General features: G+C 41.1%; 1 long non-coding RNA gene across 1 annotated transcript; it reads right to left on the bottom strand.

Moving 5' to 3' along the window:
* Positions 1–5,321: 5,321 nt before the first annotated feature.
* On the bottom strand, positions 5,322–14,426 carry LOC108513799 (uncharacterized). The gene is made up of 2 exons (XR_001881024.1): positions 14,160–14,426; positions 5,322–6,186 (listed from the first exon to the last, which is right to left on the bottom strand). It is a non-coding gene; the product is annotated as an uncharacterized LOC108513799 (long non-coding RNA).
* Positions 14,427–18,555: the final 4,129 nt, after the last annotated feature.

The raw sequence follows: 18,555 nt of genomic DNA, 5'->3' as shown, positions 1-18,555 counted from the left end.
TGTCACTCACGATGTAATTATTCATAAACTTAAGAAAAGAATTTTCTTTCAGTATGACAAATGGTTCTCATGCTTGTGACATGACACTTTTGATCTGTTATATGAAGGGAAAGGTTTTTATTTCACCTACCTAAAATTTTCCCCAATACAAGAAATTTGACAGCACTGAATTCTGTACCTGACAGGATTACTTGTCTCCTTGCATTCTGTTAACCTAGCAATTTGTTCCAAGAGAAACATTCAAATGAAGAGTAACTTTGTGATAAAAGGACAGGAAGCAAAGGGAAACCAAGGGGAAAAAATCATAAAATAAACCACCTGTTAGTGCTACCAAAAAGGTTAAGAGATCAATTCCAAGATTTATATACTAAGAGGAAAATGTTTTTAACCAACTTATAGAATGCCATAATCTGCCACTCCACCTGCTATCTCCTTTCCCAATTTATTTTGCTTCATAGGATATCTATAACTAGGAGGATCTACAAAGAAATGCAATGCATTATTTTATACCTCAAATATTTTAAGTAAGAATAAAATATCACATGAGGCAGAGAAATGTTCTATCTACAGATTTAATACCTAAATGATTTTCTTCAAAAGCCAGTAACAGTGTGAAGTTTATTTTGTGGTGACTTTTCATTATTTATCCTCATTTTAATCAAAATCAGGTTGTTTTTCTTGTTCTAAATTGCTATTATATATAGCATTTGTGGTTTGACAATTCAATGAAAATTGGTTTTCACTGAAAAATCAATTCAAAGTTTCAACCAGTAGTATTCAGCGATAAAATCCACTATGTTTCCTTATAAACTAAAAGCAAAATTTGGCATCTAAGTAATCAAATGTTAATAATACCTTGGATAGATTCTCATTGTTAAAAGCAAAGCAAAGAACAAAAGCAAAACCAAACAAAATGCTGTAATTATATTTGACTCCACTTCTTACTTATATATAAAAAAAAATCATCGGTTGGGCATTTTTTCCCATTTATTATCAAATATTTGTGTAAAGTCATTGATGCTAGAAAGTCATAATTTTAATTATTATATCACCTCTACAATTTCTTCTTTCATGTTCATTTTTAAATGGTGAAGCTGCTATCAGCCAAGTTTTTAAAATCAAAGTAAAAGGAGTCAGAATCTTGATGTCAGTCTAGCCTATACCTGACCTGCAAACTCCCTGAAAAGGAACAAAACTATATTTAAAACTTCTCATGTAGATTCAATGATACTTTTTAAGTCCCCTTTCCTGGAATATTGATTACTTAAGTGCTTTTCCAGTGCCAACCTCTGAGCTCAGTTACAGTCAGCCCTTCCTATCCACAGGTTCTGCATCCATGGATTCATCCAACCATGGATAAAATATCTTCAAAAATTAAAAATAACACAAATTTTAAAACAATATGTAAAACAACTATTTACAGTGTCTATATAGTATCTACATTACTACATTGAATAATAAGTAATCTAGAGATTATTTAAAGAGAGAATGTATGTGTGGGTTACATGCAAATACACCATTTACATAAGGAACTCAAGCATCCATGGATTTTGGTATCCCCAGTGAGTCCTGGAATCACTGCGCCAAGAAAACTGCATTAAGTATCAAGACAAATGGATTAAGGATAAGTTGTGTCTTCTCTACAATTCTCTCACCACGTTTTCCTTTAGAAAACATTAAATTAAGTATGAAAATCTTTGGCTCTAATTTCTCATAAATTACTTATAATTTGATATTTACAAATATAATTGTGAATTATAAGTTGATATCGTATTGTAATAACATTTTGTTTCTATAATCATGCCTCTTTTTAATGTGATTTTCTCATGTATTTTAATATATTGCAAAAATGCAATAACTGAAGAATTTGTTTTTTGTACAATTAGAAATGTGTATCCAAAGTCTTCTACCATAATAAAAAAATGAAGAGAAGCACCCAAACAAGTAATTTGCCAAGAGTCACAGCTTTCCTTGGATCCGTATATTCCGATCCGCCTGCCACCACCCCACACAGACACATTCACATTTGCCACCACTCTAACTGCCTGCAGTGAGATCTAGTTAGCCAGAGATGTTTTTCAGGCTTTTTCAGATATTACGTTCATGTTTTGACTTGCCATGTAGCATAGTTAAGGAGGCCTGGCTTTGTTTTCCTCGTGTGAAAGGTTTGAAGAGTTTTGATGTCCCACTGGGCTGAATGAATGTCAATTCAACTTTCTTCTTCATGTAGGTATGGCATAAGTGACTTCTCAACTATTAGAAAGTTACTTTTAAGTAGGATTCACTTGGCTAATAACCACCTTAAAAGAAGAGGAATATTTGCCATATAAAATACTTTTCTTCTTCTCTTAAAAGGAAAAGGAATATTTGCCATATAAAATACTGTATATCTTATTTCAACATAAAGTGCAAATTTGATTTTATTATTCATATGCAATACTAAAGACCCCCAGCAACATTTCCAATCAGAGTTTCACATGAAATATGTAAAATTGCCAAACTCAACTGAAAGATAGGCATCTTAATTTCACCATTGAAATGCTAACTTTCGCAATAAATATTTTGAATATTACTGAAAAATATAACAAACAGAATGAAAGTTGGAGGGCATGTCATTTTCTTATCTGTAGCTTGAACACTGCAATGATCCACATCATTGCCGTACTATTTTTCGAGTTTTATTTTCTCATTCATTCTCATTCACTTTGAAACATATTTGCCATGTTGTGCAAGGATAACCAAAAGATATTCCTCGGAGAAGCCACACACATAAATCAGTAAGCTTGGAGCTCATGTGTGTTATGTAGTTTTGGAATTATTCCAAAGACTTACATAGTTTGCTATGTTTTGCTGTAACAAGAACTTAGATTGTACTCCCTCCACCCCTCAAGAATGCGATATCTGCCGGGCACAGTGGCTCCTGCCTGTAATCCCTCAGCACTTTGGGTGGCAGAGGCGGGTGGATCATGAGGTCAGGAGTTCAAGACCAGCTAGTTCGAGACCAGCCTGGTCAACATGGTAAACGCTGTCTCTACTAAAAATACAAAATTAGCCGTGTGTGGTGGCTCGCACCTGTAATCCCAGCTACTCAGGAGGCTGAAGCAGCAGAATCACTTGAACCCAGGAGGCAGAGGTTACAGTGAGCCGAGATCACGCCACTGCACTCCAGCCTGGGTGACACAGCTTTTTTCCCCTGGGGGGGAGGGGAAAAAAAGAATGCAGTGTCAGAGCTTATCAGACCCATCATATGTGAGTTACTGACCTCAACCACTGCATTTCAAAATACATAAAAATGTAAGAGCTTGATGAACACTTTGAGAACTTCAGTAAATCTCAGCCACTTCTCCAAAAATTGAGAGTATATTCTATGACAGGGCTGCCCTGCCAGTCACCTCTTGGAAGACTGAACTCATGCAGCAACAGCACTCTACCCTGTCAGTCTTTGAGCTTTGAAGCCTTTCCTGCATCACCCGCACCACCCACTGGTGTCAAGGGACCTTAGGTGTCTTTGAGGATCTCCATGGTGTCAGACCCCATCTCTCCAGAGAATTCACTTGAAAAAAAGGTGCATCTCAAACTTTAATTCGATTTTCCTTTCCACAGAGGCCTGCTTCCATTTCTACTTCAGGGACTAGATTTTAGTATTTGGAACTCACTCCCTCCGCCTGTGGTTAATGTGCCTCATCTCTTGAGTGTACTCCCTGTAGATTTGTTCACATGAGTCTCCTCCTTTTCAAGCATTGTGAGCCTAAGAAAACAAATTCTCCTTGCATGGCAATAACCATGTGATTTGTGAAACCATACTTTGAGCATCTTATTTTGACCGTACAAAACAGTGTGGCTCAGAAATTCAATGTGATCATTTCTCTGGTCAGTGTCACATCTCCATGAAGTGAAGCAGTAAGGGAACAGGGGTTTCAGTTAAGGGGTAAAATGGGTAATCTTCTTGGAAATTACAAGCAACTGAAGAGCTCATTCTAAAATATGCAGAAATCTCCAAAATCATACATACTTTTTATGTTAGCAAAACTTAAGTGCAAGGAGTCATAATTTAGGTTTATTTAAAGAATGTCTCCAGTCTTGAAATCAGCTAGGTGATAAAATAATATCATCTTTACTTTTTTCTACTCGTGTTTCTCTAATGTTAGCACATTTAATATAAGACATAAAGTAAAATATAACAGTTTTTCAATACATATTTTTCAGAACAAAATAACATTTAAGGGATATATCCTGATAGTCTTCAAAATATTTTCATCTTAGATTACATATCATTATTTTTTGGTATCAATTTCTAATTTCAAGCTATTTTCCCATTTAGGATCCTAATTTTTATTTAAATTTTACCTCCTCTTCTTTTATCTATTGTTTTACAGATAGCTTACAATAATTTTCCCTCAGTGCATGGAAAGGATTGAACTTGAAAATCAATTAAAAGTTGTATTTCATAATAAAGCTCTCGCTTATTTACTGGAGAAGTGAAGCTAAGTATACAGTTGCATGAGCATGAGTCAGAAAAAGAAGCAGATATTGCTCAGCAGGAAGCCAGGATAATGGGATTTCCAACTTCCTCTAGGTCGTTTTGTGAAAGGTGGTCTCATTTTATGTAAGACAAATTCCCAGAAATGTTATCACCCTCAACACACACACACACACACACACACACACACACACACAAGCGGCTATTGTGCCTTGGGCACTTGTCTAGCCATTGCCTGAAAATTAAAGATAATTGTCACTAACCAATCTAATCACAACTGCTAAAAGAAGTAACCCTCAATTCAGAGTTATTTCCTATTCAGATGCAATACAATTTTTCTTTCTAATATATTAGGTTGCACAGAAACACTAAGATTGTACTTAACAAATATGGACTGAGAACCATTTTAACGTTATAGTAAAGACGTGATCACAATTTTATCTGGTTATATTTAAAGTGTTCTGGAATGGTATTGGGAATTGATTTTTTTTTTTTTTTTTTTTTGAGATGTGGATCTCACTGCATTGCCCAGGGTGGTCTCTATCTCCTGCGCTCAAAGGATCCTTCTGCCTCAGTTTCCCATGTAGCTGGGACTACTGGTGCATGCCACTGTGCCTGTCACATTTTTTTAAATCACAAGCTGATTGTAAATTATAAATAAATCAAGAGGAAAGGCAGAGGACTTACCATGGTGCTGTCTTGACAACATCAAAGTAACTAATCTCCAAAAGTTTATTCAAAAATCACAAGTTGTTTCCATCTTACACCCAATTTCTGTACCAAATAAAGCCTATTATACCCCATAATGAAAAGTACAGATAATGAAAAGTACAGAGCCCAATGATGCTTAAATGACACTATGTAATCTAATAGTTTTGATGAATCAGTTTCCAAGATATATAATTATATTCAAAGAGTTCTGTCCGGTTCTGTTGATACTGCAATCAAATTCTTCCTTCGCTGCAGACAACACCTTGTACTTAAGAAGCAGATGAGTCATGCTCCCCACTATACGCCTCTAACAACAGATATCCAAAAGTCTTAGAGCTAAATGTCTGAGTGGTCCTGTTTTATAATAGATCAATAGTTCCTGAAATTAGTATTTGCCTTCCAGGCTGAAATATTTTTTCTGCAGTGTTCCAAACATTCTTGCATTTCTTAAAGTCATTGTCATGAATAGCAATGATGCTTTGATAATCCTGATAACAAACTACTTCCAAACTGCAGCAACAGAAGGAAAATGGTAGGATATACAGAAAATCCTTTGAGAAATCCAGAGAGGACTGATATTAGATATAAAAGCAATAGCCTGTGGCTTTTCAAGAAGAGAAGCACATTTCTTCCCATTAAAACTAAGAATTCTCGACAGATTTAGTTTACTTTTAAGTGGCTATAATTGTCGCATTCCTTATAATGTCAAATGAAATATTCTTTGTTTCCTATGTTTACCGGGTCCTTGGTCACACTTACTGTTTGAGCAGAACAGTTCATTGTACATCGAGAAGGCACAGTCACTAGCAATCCCTCTGCGTTTCTCTCACATCTCCCTCGGTGGTGACACACATGGCCATAGCTGTGCAGTGTCCAGCATGCCCTGGCTCCACTCTTGGCGTTACCGTGGCTCTTTCTTTCAGATCTGGGATCATCCCTTTCAACTTCAGAGAATGAATGCATTCCAGAAAGCCTGGGTCTGGTGGCCATTTCACCTACAAGGGAAGCACTGCAAATACAAACACATTCCTTTGTTTTGTTCAAGATTTCATTACCCTGTCAAACTGAGGCCTTGTGGAGAATAGCAGAAACTGTGATCACTCAAAAGGTCTTAAGAACAAATACAATTTTGGAAACATACATTTAATAAAATGCTAAGTAATGGCAAATTACTTCATTTATTTATTTACTATATATATTCATATATTTTACTTGACACATAATAATTGTACATATTTATGGGGTACAGTGGAATATTTCAGTAGATGTATACAATGTATAATGATCAAATCAGAGTAATTAGCATGTCCATCACCTCAAACCTTTATCATTTCTTTGTGTTGGTAACATGCAAAATCCTCTCTCCCAGCTATCTGAAAAAAAATGCCATAAACTGTTGTTTACTGTGGTTACCCTATCTATTCTACCTACCTAACCTCCTAATGTTGAGGAAGACAATACTGACCACATTTGTGAAATATTATCCTAATATGAATGATAATTATAGGTGGGGTTTTATGCTAACATAGCTCCCAAGAACTCCATAAATGAATATCCACAATTACAAGTGAGAAAATTATTCAATGTGTGTGTGTGTGCGCGCGCATATGTGTGTGTGTGTGTGTGTGTGTGTGTGTTTCTATTCTCAGGCAGGGAGTTGGTTTTAGTTCTTTTTTTAAGAGGCCCAAACTCATTCTACTGTAAGAATTAACTGCAAGTTAATTATTGCAAGTTGAAGTTATTTATAAGACTATGGTATGTATATACATACAAACAATTCTAAATTCACTGTGTCATATTAGTACTCAAAATCATATATATTCTACAGGAGAACAACCTGTGTGATAATTCATGAGTTATCTCAGTCTCTAATTGGACAGTACAATTATTTACTTTAAAACAGATTAGAAATGACCAACAGAGAGCTATTTTTTAAACTAAAGGAAAGCAGAGTAAAAAGAAATGTAGAGTAGAAAGAAATGAAGCAAAATATAGGTCTTCCTTTGGGAAAAAAAGTCAAGACACAATAAAGCAGTTGAAGAGATGTCCTTCATTTCCTAGAGTGATACACACATTTAGTAGTTTGGTGGTTAATTTTTGTTTAACAGCTATATTGAGGTTTTATTGGCATATAATGAACACACATACTTAAAGTGCAGGACTTGTTAAATTTTTACGTATGTATACAACCATGAAACTATCATCATGATTAAAATAAGGAATATATCCATCATCCCTGCAAAATACTCTCCTCCCTCTTGATAACTCCTCCCCCATAACCTCCCTGCTTCCCTTGAATCCCTGGCAGCCACAGATGTGATCTCTCTCATGACTAGTTTCTGTTTTCCAGAATGTCATATAAATGGAACCACACAGTATTTACTTTTCTTTGGCTTTTTTCTTTCAACACAATTATTTTGAAATTCATTACTGTGTGATATGTATCAATAGTTCATTCCTTTTTATTGCTGAGTAGTGTCTCATTGTATGAATATAGCTCAACTTGTGTGTTCATTCATTTGAAGATGGGCATTTGAATTGTGTCCAGTTTTGATCTGTTACAAATAAGCTACTATGAACATTTATGCACAGATGGTCATATGAAAATGTCCTTTCATTTCTCTTGGGTAAATACCTAGACAAGAATAGCTATGTCATATGGTGGGTATCTGTTTAACATTTAAGAAATTGCCATGTTGTTTTGCAGAATGTTTGTCTTTATGCCAAGTTGCTTTGGTTAATTTTATTATGGTAAACTAAACTTGAATTCCTGGGATAAGTCATTTTTCTGAAACTTTAAGATTTTTTTGCATCTGCGGTCATGAAGGACTGTATTTTTATTTTCTTAAAATGTCTGTCTAGGCCAAGCATGGTGGCTCACACCTGTAATCCCAGCACTTTGGGAGGTCGAGGCGGGCAGATCACGAGGTCAGGAGGTCGAGACCAGCCTGGCCAACATGGTGAAACCCCGTCTCTACTAAAAATACAAAAAATTAGCCAGGCATGGTGGTGGGCACCTGTAATCCCAGCTACTCAGGAGGCTGAGGCAGGAGAATCACTTGAACTCGGGAGGTGGAGGTTGCAGTGAGCCAAGATCATGCCACTGCACTCCAGCCTGGGCGACAGAGCAAGAATCCGTCTCAAAACAAACAAACAAACAAACAAACAAAAAAAGAAAACAAAGTCAATGAGTTCAAAAGTATTATCTCCTCTTCAATTTTCTGAATGAGTTTATGTTTATTTGTTATTTATTCCTTAAATGTTTGTTAAAAGCCTTCAGCGAAGCCATCTGGGCCTGGAATTTTTTTTGTGGGAAGATTTTTAACTATAAACTCAATCTAATTAATAGACTATTCATGTCATCTATTTCTTCTTGAGTCAGTGTTAGTAGCTCATAGCTTTCAAGGAATTTGTGTTTTCTTCTAAGCTGTCAAACATGCTGGCATACAGCTTTTCATTGTAATCTCTTATTACGCCTTTTAATATATGTAATGTATGTCGTGAGAACACCTCTCTCATTATTGATATCAGTGAATTTTGTCTTTTTTATTCTCTCATTGATGGCAGCAGCTGCTGCCATCATGCAGGCTGCAGCAGGGAGGCATGGCTGGGCCTGCATACTCCATGGAGCTGGTGGGAACCCCACCCCTTCTGAGTTGGGTTATGAGTTCCCTGGTGGTGCTGCAGACCCATGCCTCCTGCTCTAAAGGGCAGGCTGTAGCCCAGCCCAAACTGCAGCTGTGGATCCAAGCCTCCCTGTGCTCTTGGAGGGGGCCGGGAACAGACAGGATCTGCCCTCCCAATGGAGTTGGAGTTGAGCCCTGGGGCCTTGAATGGCAGCGGGAGGGGAAGAGCCCTGGGCAGAAGCAGGTGGGTCCCCAGCAAAGCCCCACCTTCAAGCCAGGGAGGGCCTGAAGGCTGGGAGCCAGACTCTCAATCCTGTGGACAGGACTGGGGATCTCGGCTGCCCATGGCTGCCCATGGACCAGTTGGCAGTCACTTCCTCCCCTCTGAGATCCATAAAAGCCCTGGGCTGTGCCAGAGAGGGCAGAGTACAGAGAGACAATGGGATGACAAGCTGCAGAGAGGAACTACCCTCTCTACTGAGAGCTTCAGAGACCTGCAAAGACCTCCAAATTACCAGCCTGTGGAGAGGAGCCACACTCTCTAGGGCCTCCTCTCTGCTGAAAGCTGAACACTCCACCAGACCAGAGGAACTACCCACTGTGGGTCTTCTCTGAGCTGTTCTAAAACTAAATAAAACTCCTCTTAATCTTCGCCCTTCACCTGTCTGCGTACCTCATTCTTCCCGGATGCAGGACAAGAACTCAGGCAAAGATGTCACTGGCCACGGAGGTTTCTGGGCAGGAAAATCAACACCCCAAAGATCCTGTAACATTACGATTGGCTGTCTCCACACTTACATCATACAATTCAGTTACAAATCACTGCAAAGCAATACTTATTGACGAAGAGCTGGCTGGTGAGCTGTAAGTGGACATGCCATCAGTGGTGGCAGATTGTAGCTTATTAACTTGAAGTGATACTTCTTTTTTACATTTCTCTCTGCCCTCACGTGATGCTAATAATTGTCATGAAAGGAAATATATGACTGCACCATGACCTCAAAAGGCCTATTCCCCACTTTAAAGGAAAATGTCACTTTCCTGGTACTAGAAATTGTAGATATGAGAGTTGCTCAAGTTCATTTATAGTGAAGAGAAGTTAGTAGTGCATTTATACAAGCCTAACACTATGAAATGCATATATTAATTGAATACTATGGAAGGAGCCAATGGCAGTGATCCAGAAAACACATTCTTTTCAGTTGAGATAGAAGAGCAAAAGAAATCTCTATTCCTATTGCAGAGAAAAAAAAGTAAAGATATTTGCTCAGAACAACATAACTACATAACTAGTATGTCTAATGTAAAGTCTATTTTATCTGATAAAACTACAAGAACTGCTGCTTTCTTTTGCTTTCCATTTGCATGGAATATCTTCATGTGTCCTTACAGGTGAGGTGAGTCTTTTGTAGGCAGCATATAGCTGGGTCTTTAAAAAAATACCTTATTTAGCCACTATATATCTTTTAACTGGAGAATTTAATCCATTTGCATTCTAGGTTATTATTGACACGTATGGACTTACTCTTGCCATTTTTAAAGTGTTTTCCAGTTGCTTCATAGAGTCTTTGGTCCCTTCTTCCTCTCTTGCTTTCTTCTTTTGGGGCTTTGTGCCTCCTGTAGTAGTATGTTTTGGTTCTTTTCCTTTTTTCTTTTGTGTATCCATTATAGGCTTTTGCTTTGTGACTATCCTGAGGCTTACATAAAGCATGTTATACTTAAAACAGGTTAATCTAAGCTGATAACAGTTCATTTTGATTGTATATACCAACTTTTCACTCTAACTTCCTTTTCTCCCATGTTTTATGTTTTTGATGTCACACTTTACATCTGTTTATAATAACATAAATAACATAAGTAATAATTTCACATAAAATAATAGAAATAAAAATAATAGGCCTCCTCAGCCACTCAGGCCTTTGCTGCTCCTCCAGAGAGGGACTTGTAAACAGTCAATGAATTTGCATGCCAGAGACAAGGCCAGGAAGAACTGTGGCCAGATTCACAAGCCCTTCCCAGGCCTTACTGGGCATTCTTACCTGGTGCCCACAAACAGGGGGTACTTAGACATATTTTCTGGTGCTCTGATGACCAGCACTGCTTTGGACTGGAGTGGAAAGCAGGGCACCAACCATCCCCGGGCCTTCACTTTATAGCTAGGTGCAGTACTCTCCCCTAACCAGGAGTCTTAAGAAAGTTTCTGGAGACTCAACAGGCCAACCAGACCCATGCAACAAGGTACCCTTCTCAGGCCTTCATACCTGGGCCCGTCTAAGCAGCCCCCAAGGCCTTCCTGACCACTGGCTCCCATCCAGGCTCTCTCCAGTTCCATGGCCCATTCAGATTTGTCCTGGCCTCCAGAGAGGGGTTTAGATACAATTTTGCAGGGTGCCTCCTACGACCAATCCCCACTCAGTCCACCAGGAGGAAGGGATGCCCTCCCTGGCCTCCATGACTAGTTAGGGAATGTCTCAGCTACCTAATTGGGAATGAGAAATGTTTCAGGGAGTGCTGTATGCAACTGTGCCCCCACACAAAACTGTAGCCATGTCAGAGACCCTTCCTGGAGGCTCCCTGTCCAGCTTTGACTGATGTCTGTAGGGAAGACACACGTTCCCATAGGGGAAGTGAGAAAGTCTTGGAGGCATTACTTGTATTTCTGTTTTCATGTAGTTCAAAGAATTCTTTCAATTTCTCTTGAGATTTCTTCTTGACCCTTATGTTATTTAGACATGTATTTCTGAATACCCAAGTGTTTTGAGATTGTCCAGTTATCATTCTATTACTGTTTTGTATAATAATTAGGTTCCAATGTTTTTGGAGAGCAGATATGGCATAGTTTTTATACTTTGAAATGCATTAAGGTGGGCTTTATGGCCCAGAATGTGGCCTATCTTGGTGAATGCTCCATGTGAGACTCAAAAGAACATGTATTCTGCCGTCATTAGACTAAGTAAGCTATAGATGTAAATTACTTCCAGTTGTTTGATGACGCTGTGTACTTCAACTATATTTTATTGATTTTCTATCTGTTGGATCTCTCCATTTCTGACAGAGGGTGCTGATGTTTACAACTATGATTGTGAATTCTTTTATTTATCCTTGCAGTTCTATCAGGTTTTTGCCTCATGTATTTTGACACTCTTATGAGGTAATACACATTAAGAATTGTTATATTTTCTCAGATAATTCACTTTTTGTTACCATGTAGTGCCTATATTAATCCAGAATTATCTTTTATCTCTGAAGTCTACTCTGTCTGAAAACTAATATAGCCGCTTCAGCTTTATTTTAAATATGGTTAGCCTTGTATATCTTTTTCCATTTCCTACTTCAAATCTATATGCCTTTGAATTTAAAATGAGTTTCTTGGCCGGGCGCGGTGGCTCAAGCCTGTAATCCCAGCACTTTGGGAGGCCGAGGCGGGCGGATCACAAGGTCAGGAGATCGAGACCATCCTGGCTAACACGGTGAAACCCCGTCTCTACTAAAAAGTACAAAAAACTAGCCGGGCGAGGTGGCGGCGCCTGTAGTCCCAGCTACTCGGGAGGCTGAGGCAGGAGAATGGCGTGAACCCAGGAGGCGGAGCTTGCAGTGAGCTGAGATCCGGCCACTGCAGTCCAGCCCGGGCGACAGAGCGAGACTCCGTCTCAAAAAAAAAAAAAAAAAATGAGTTTCTTGTAGACAATGTATAGTTGGGTCTTTTTTGTGGGGGATGAACTCAGATGAACTCGGTCTTTAACTGGTGTATGTAGACCATTGATATTAAAGGTGATTACAGATGTAGTTGGATTGATATTTATCATGTCTGTTATTCTTCTCTATTTGTTGTCCTGTTTTTTCTTCCTATTTTTGCCTTCCACTCTTTTCCCGCCTTTTGTGGTTTTAATAGAGTATTTTATAGGATTCCATTTTCTCTCCCATTTAAGCATGTAAATTCTTCCTTTTTACTTTCAAAAAACCTTTCTATTGGTTGCCCTAGATTTTGCAGCATACATTTACCATTAGTACAAGTCTACTTTCAAGTAATACTGTATTGCCTTATGAGTAGTGCCAAGTATTTTATAATAACAAAATATTTCTAACTCTTCCCTCCTATAATTTATATCTTTGCTATCATTTGTCTCACTTTTCCATAAATTATAATCATCTAATAACTATTGCTATCATTATTTTGAACAAATTATTTATTAGCTGCTATATTAAAACTAAGAAAATGCAAAGTTTTTATTTTACATTCATGTATTCATTTTTAATATTCTTCCAAATTACTTACTTTTCTCTGAAGAACTTCTTTTAACTTATTTCAACATTTCTTGCATGCAAGTCTACCAGCAACAAATGCCTCGATTTTTGTTTTCTACAAAAGTCTCTGCCAGGCGCAGTAGCTCATACCTGTAATCCCAGCACTTTGGGAGGCCAAGGCAGGTGGATCACTTGAGCTCAAGAGTTCAAGACCAGCATGGCCAACATGGTGAAAACCCACCTCTATTAAAACTACAAAAATTAGCTGGGCGTGATGGCATCCGCCTGTAATCCCAGCTACTCGGGAGGCTGAGGCAGAAGAATCACTTGAACCTGGGAGGTGGAGGTTGCAGTGAGCTAAGATCATGCTGTTGCACTCTGCACTCCAGCCTAGGTGACAGAGTGAGACTCCATCTCAAAAAAAAAAAGTCTTTATTTCTTCTTCAGCTTTGAAGAATATTTTGTCTAAGGCATTCATGGTATCCCACTATGATTCTAATTTGCATTCTCATGAATTTGCCATTTTCATTTACTATTTCATCACGAACATCTTTCCATGTTAATACATATAAGTCTACCTCACTGAAGAAATAAACCAAAACATAAATTAATGGTATTGTATAGATGTACCAGAATGGTTTTAAACTGGCTCCTCTTAATGGCTATGTTTTCTTTATTTTTTTATTAAGTAATCGATGAATCAGTATTCTTATCATCACACATGTATTTGCACCATAACACCAATTGTCCACACCATGTGTTGTCATTTTGACTTGTCCTGGACAACGCAGAGATAATTTCTTTTTAAACTTTATGAGGTCAAGTTGGATTTTTTTTTTTTCAATTTATTATAACGTCCTTGGTGGTTTTTCCGAGCTGTCTTTGCTGTATACATGCCTTTTTATTTTTATTTTAAGAGACAGCGGTCTCCTTATGTCGCCCAGGCTGGTCTCAAACTCCTGGCCTCAAGCCACCCTCTCGCCTCAGCTTCCCAAGTCGCTAGGATTACAGGCGTGAACCATCGTGACGGGCTCTGTTCTATGCTTTAAAGATCTTCTCTGTTCAGAAAGTTTAGAATGAAAGTGTTTTCAACCAACCTTTCATGGTTGCAGTTTTTCAGTCCACACCTGAGGGCACAGTATTTTCCAAGTCCGCTTGCGCGGCTCTGGAGAGCCCGGCCAGGCAAGGCGTCCGGCCCACAGGCTCGCGGTCACATTTTCCACGTCCTCTCTGGAGGCCGGCGCCAGAACGGGAGTCGCGTTGGGGAGAGTCTGTACTCTTCCCAGCAGCCAGACGTCCCGTCTGCTGCTGGGGACGCGTCGTGCTGACCGGGAGCTCCACGTCGGGAGCCCCAAGACGAGCCAGACGCGCTCCCCCAGCCCGAGTCTGAGAAAAGCGCCGGGATAAGGACCGCGGCCGATTCCGCCGGTTGTCGGGCTCCACCTGGCGGCCGATGCTGCGTACTGCGCTTGTTCGCTGGAGCTGCTGCCGGAGAGAGAAGAGACCGCAGTGCAAGGGGTCGAGTTCCAGGACGTCCGTAGCGTTAGCAGGATTGTTCCGCCCGCTGGCAAAGTATTAGCTCCGCATCTGTTCGTAGGAGCTTGGACCTGCAGCTTAAGCTCGGAGGAGGCGCTTGCCGCGCTCTCAGCCCTGGATGCTCTGTGGTGGGGTTTCATGTGGGTCGACCAGCAACCCCCAGTGCCCGCCCCTCCATCACGAGACCTATCGGGGTCAACATGAACCATTTTGAAAGGGTGTTTGGAGGCCGCCACGCGTGTGGCCCGATACCGGTACCTTCCATGTGACTCCATTTTCTCCAGGTTCTGCCTCAGAGGTGGGGACCGGCAGCTGTACTCGGAGGACTGCGGAGGACGCCACCAGCCTGGACTAGGTCCCGCGTCGGTCCGCATCCTCCGACTTGCCTTTTCCAAGGCCCGCTCGGGAGGTGACAATGGACTGGAGAAGAACCGGGTGCCCTGGGGGGGCGTCTCAGACTCTGTCTGTGTGGAGCAGGACCCTGACGCCACGGGGAGGTTCCTTATGTTTTTGGCCTCTTCCCGAATACCTTAACCTCTTCCCAAATACTGGAAATCCCAGGGATTCGTTTGGCTGCCCAAACCGTCCAGCTCTAGGCTGCAGGCGCCAACCTATTCCAGCATAGTCCTTTGCTCCAGGACACCTGGGCCGCTTTCCTGAGGGAAGAGCATTCCCCTTATCGGGCTAGGCCCTGGCCGCTCATGCCGTTCACAAGCTGTTCCTGCCAGATCTGCTGGCACTCAGTCATCCTGGGCCATCAGGCTACTGAGTTCCGGGAGATGGTGAGTGCTCAGGGTGCGTGTGTGGCCAGAGGTGTCAGAGCCCAAAGTAGCTGCAAAGTAGCCAGAAGAAAGCCAAGTCCCCAGTCATCTGATGCCAACTTCGAATTTCTCATCCTTCTCCTTCCTCCTGCATTGCTCCTCCCAGGCATTCTTTAATCACAGCTGTGTTGGAGGCTGGGATTCCAGACCCAGCACTAACAGGGTACAGCCACAGCTGCAGCATCTCACAGTGACCTAGAGCCTGGCCCAGCTACCCAACTCAGGCAGTTCACCTAGCACAGCATCCCTGGGAGATGGCCACTGCCAGATTCACTTCGGATTAGGAACTGAGGCTCCAAAGGCACAAATGACTTGCCCAGCATCAGGCAGAAGGATTAGAATTTAGGTCTGCTGGCCTCCAACTCTGTCTCCCAAAGAGCAGGCCATCAACCATGGAGACAGGTTATTTCCAGGCAATACAACGAAGTGAAGAAACTACAAAGAAAGATGAGTGATCATGGTGGGGGCAGGACAGGGGCGGGCTCTCCCTGCATCTGTTTGTCTCCTCTCTTCCTCCTGTCCCCAGGCCCGGCCACTGAACATGCTCCTGGACATTGACGTGCTGGGCTTCCATATTGTCCTGTCGTGGCTCAGACACCACAGAAGGATCACTCCCCTTCCAGTGGTAATGGAGTTCTTCATTACCAAAGTGTACAGCCATGAAATCCATTACTAACACTCAGACTCGGGCAAGAGGTGACAGGTCAGCTAAGTGGGAGAACAGTAGCAAAGTATAATGGAATAAGACGGGGAGGCTTCCAATCACAGAAGGACGGTAAACATAGATACAAGCTGGGTGGCCTCCACCCCGTATTCAATCCCCAAAGGTAATGTGGGGAAGACACCTGTAACTCAGTAAAATCACATCTAAATCCTTAAAAAGGATTCTTCTCCTCTGTACATTAGTCAAAACCCTCATGGGCACTTTATCCAGATATGAACATAAAACACCATTTTCTGCACATCTAATAGCAATAATTCAGGACCATTACAATAGTCCAGGTGGTGAGGATACAGTGAGACTGGCACTCCTTTGATGCTTCTCTTGAAAAATGTACATGGTGCCATTTTTTGTAGCATCATTTGGCAATATGTATTAAGAAGCCGTAAAATATTTATAGCCTTTGACCTACAAATCATACCTCTGGGAAATTTTAGGAATACAATAATCAGAGATGCTGACAAAGACTTATGTACAGAATGCTCATTGCAAACGGGCTCTGTTCTATGCTTTAAAGAACAAATTATTCACAATGACTGAAAATTGGAAGCAACTTCAATGACCAATGAATAGGAAAAAAGTAAAGAAAATCAGGGGGGCTCTATAATAAAAATCATAATGCTTTCCAAATAATGTTTTAGAAAGAATGTTGATGCTACTGGGAAAATGAGGCAGCTTCCTAATGAGGCATATTAAACTTAATAGATCTCAAAGGTGACTCTTGCTTTCACACTCAAATGTGACTCTTCCTTTTCTTCTCTCAGTGAAAAGCACTGATATGGGAAGAGTTCCCATCTTCTCCCAGTTCCTCCCAAAGAATGGACCATCAACAAGGAGACAGGTTATTTCCAGGTAATGCAGTGAAGTGAGGTAACTACAAAGAAGGATGAGTGATTATGGTGTGGGCAGGATAGGGGCGGGCTCTCCCAACTCAAAAATCTAGAATTTGTTCTTGATTCTTTCCTTTCTCTCTCACTGGACAGCCACTGCCACAATCAGTCCCACTGGGGCTGCTATCAAATGAATACCTCTGGACCATCCCCTTCCCTATTTTGACCCTCCCCCTTCCCTGTGTTCCTCTCCTCCCTCTCCCTCCCTCCCTGTCCCTTATCTACTCACTCCCCTCCTTTCCCTTCGCTTCACCTTCCCTCCTCTATTACTCCCTCCTCTCCCTATCTGCTCTTGTCCCTCCCCTTCCCACCCTACCTCACCCTGCCATTACTCCATCCTCACTAGATCTCCTCTCTCAGGGATGACCCCAATGTCCTTCTCCTACTTGGGGGGCTCCCAGCTTCCTTCTTCAGCCCAGAGCCCATTGTGTGCCCACAGCCAGAGGCCTCCCATGGAATGTAAGTCCTTCACTCACTCCCTGTTGGAGCCCGCGCCAGTGGATTGCTTGCCATTTAGAGCAAAACACAAAGCTCTTCCTGTGGAACTGAGCTTCGACTGGTTAGGACATAAGAGGCAGCCACTGGCCCAACCAGCCAAGGCCTAAAGCTCGCAGAAGAGAAATTCTCATTAGCAGAATTTTCAGTCATTGGAGCTGAGCTGCGGGATGTTTAAGTGTGGAGACCTAGCACAAAATGTACCAGTGGGGGCTGGTCTAAGTCTTCACTCCCCTACCACGCTCCCTACCTCTGTACTGTGTGCTCCTGTCACTCTAGCTTCCTTCTGCGTGGAATGCCTCCTTTCTGTCTTCTGTGGTCACACCTCTGCACTGAACCCCACGAGACCCACCAACTTCAGAAGCTGCCCCTGACATGTTGAGCAGTAGGCAGGTGTGTCCTGTGCTGTCCATGCCCTTCCTTTGTACCTATAAGCTGGTAACTCTGTTCTGTAGATAGTTGGGTCCCTGTCTCATCTTCCCAGCCGGACTGTGAGGTACTCATGGTGGGATCTATGGCTGATCCATCTCAGGGAGTCCCATGGAGCTTGACCTAATGCCCACCATGTGGGAATCCCAGAGAGGAAACAGCATGTGCAAAGGCTGGAGATCTGATAGCACCTGTGGCAATACAGAAGATTCCATGCACGTAAAGGGCAACAAAATAGAGCAGTGCTAAATAAAATAAATATCCGTGAGTGCATACTGATAGAAATAAATGATTAAATAAGTTAATGAATGAGGGAAAAGAGATACATTTCCCATGCAGGATTTCAAATAAATTATGTTATATATTCCACCGCAAAGGAGGGTGAGAACAACTCCCCACTCCTTAAGTGTGGGCTGCACACAGTGACTTATTCTCCAAAGAGGAGAGTATGGAAGAGGGGACAAAGAGAAACTCTGCAGTGGAGAATCCTGACTAGCACTACCTCTGCCAGATCTTTAGTGATGTCAGTCATCCCCCTTTTTATATTGATAATTTTCTCTTTTTTCCCAATCAATCCAGCTGGAGATTTGTCATTCTTATT

Source organism: Rhinopithecus bieti, unplaced genomic scaffold, assembly GCF_001698545.2.
Source record: "Rhinopithecus bieti isolate Rb0 unplaced genomic scaffold, ASM169854v2 scaffold_33401, whole genome shotgun sequence".
Taxonomy (NCBI): Eukaryota; Metazoa; Chordata; class Mammalia; order Primates; family Cercopithecidae; genus Rhinopithecus; species Rhinopithecus bieti.
This window is presented reverse-complemented; position numbering and strand designations above follow the sequence as displayed.